Source organism: Gymnogyps californianus, chromosome 2, assembly GCF_018139145.2.
Source record: "Gymnogyps californianus isolate 813 chromosome 2, ASM1813914v2, whole genome shotgun sequence".
NCBI lineage: Eukaryota > Metazoa > Chordata > Aves > Accipitriformes > Cathartidae > Gymnogyps > Gymnogyps californianus.
This window is the reverse complement of record NC_059472.1, coordinates 122,200,005-122,202,106: the sequence shown is the minus strand read 5'-3', so window position 1 is coordinate 122,202,106 and position 2,102 is coordinate 122,200,005.

The following is a 2,102-nucleotide window of genomic DNA, read 5'->3' as shown; positions in this document are numbered from 1 at the left end:
TACAGCTTCCTGAGGGGGGGAAGTGGAGAGGGAGGTGCCGATCTCTTCTCCCTGGTATCCAGTGATAGGATGCGTGGGACTGCTTCAAAGCTGTGCCAGGGAAGGTTTAGGCTGGACATTAGGAAGCATTTCTTTACCGAGAGGGTGGTCAAACACTGGAACAGGCTTCCTAGAGAGGTGGTTGATGCCCTAAGCCTGGCAGTGTTTAAGAGGCATTTGGACAATGCCCCTAATAACATGCTTTAACTTGGTCAGCCCTGAATTGGTCAGGCAGTTGGACTAGATGATCGTTGTATGTCCCTTCCAACTGAAATAGTCTATTCTATTCTAATAGGTAAAAGTCTCTATTTGGAATGGTACAGGTAGGCCTCCACAATGTACTTCTGCAATGCATCTGAGGATTCTTCAAGATGAATATGTGTTTACATTATATTTTGGCTGTTAACAGAGTTTGTATGAACTTGAACTGTTTAACTAGACTGCAGTTTAGTTCACGGTGAAGATGTATGTTAAAGTTCAGGTTGCAGGCTGCCAGTAAGACAATGACAATTCTGTGTAAAACACAGTATACACACAACCTCATAAAATGCTGCAGGCTGATGGCCCATAGCCTTCTAGACTGTTGAAGAACTGTCAGCTTTATGAGAAAATCTGTAGAAATTATAATTTGTCTTTTTTATATTTCCCATTTAGCTTAATAAAGACTTTTATCTTTTCTGTCCAGATCATCAAAATGATCCTGAAGTGCTTACATAAAGGATGAACTTTTTGCATAATTTTCATTCCCCTATTTCATGAAGTATTTAGAGTCCAGTTGTTATTCAATTTTATAGGACTACCCTTTCCCCAATCCCTCAAAAGCTAGGCTGGATATTATCATCAACCCTGGTCTCTGGATGCTTAAGGCAAGTGCAAGCAAAACACTCCCTCACAGGACTCAAACAATAATGAGATGAAGGTTTTCTCCACATTAGGAAAGGCTGCCAGTGGAAATGAAGATACTAGTGCAAGCAGATTGGATTTAGGCCTGTTTTGGTTTTTTTTTCTTCCCCTTCTGGTTTAGTTTAATTTGATAGCAAACCGGCAGTGAGGTAAATGAAAACCCCACTTTTAAACAGAAAGGAGAACACCAGGTAGCAGTTCACACTGCTTCAGTTACGATGACCCAAAAGGTAACCAAGCTGGTCCAACTTTTCCTCTCATGTAGCCTCTAATTGAAGGAGCATTTCAGGAACAGCTTAACACCATCAGGTGTTAGCAAGCCACTTGGAAAAGGTACAAGAGAAGTCATCTGCCACAGCTCCCTGTAATGAAAAGCTCAAAAGGGTATTGTCTTGATACACGGTTTATTCTAATAGAGAGAGGAGGGCACCATCTTTGTACAGAGACAAGAGCATTGTATTTGAGTGCTTCCAGGTTATTATTAAATACAGCTAAAGGTGTCAGTAGAAATACACCTTTGATGAAACAGTTTATCACAGTGACTCAAAACCATCTTACCAAACCAACAGCTTATCTGCATTCTTTTTCCCCTGGAGAAGCATGGGGGAGGGAGAACATGATTTTGGCTAAAGGCTATGGGGAAGGAGTATTTGAAAACACTCTTCTTTCTCTCATTAAGATTCCCCCCGGGCCTGACCTGCTTTATTACTTGATACGTTGGTTCCTCCACATCTGGGCGCTTCTACAGACTTACTCCGAAGCTATTCAGCGCTGCTCTGGCACTAGGAGAGAGCGAAAGAGTTTTGTCGTGACATATATGACTGAAATGTATGGCATTAGTTGAGCAGAAAACGGTGACAATAAGGATATGGCACGGTGCCTGCGGGACTGCCAGTTTTGGTCGAGGGCTCCCGCCATGGAGGGCGAGGCTAACGCCGTTGCCGTTAGCCTCGCCCTCCATGGCGGGAGCCCTCGACGCCTCCACAGAGCCGGCAAGGGTGAGAGAATTAGCGACGCGGGGCGGAACTACACTTCCCGGCAAGCCGCAGGGGCAGAGGGAGGTGAGAGCGATCCCCTGACGGCGGAGGCGGGGGAGCGTGAGGCGGCCGCCTCACGGAGCCCATCGCCGCGGCCATTGGCGGGGCGCGGGTGGCGCTGCC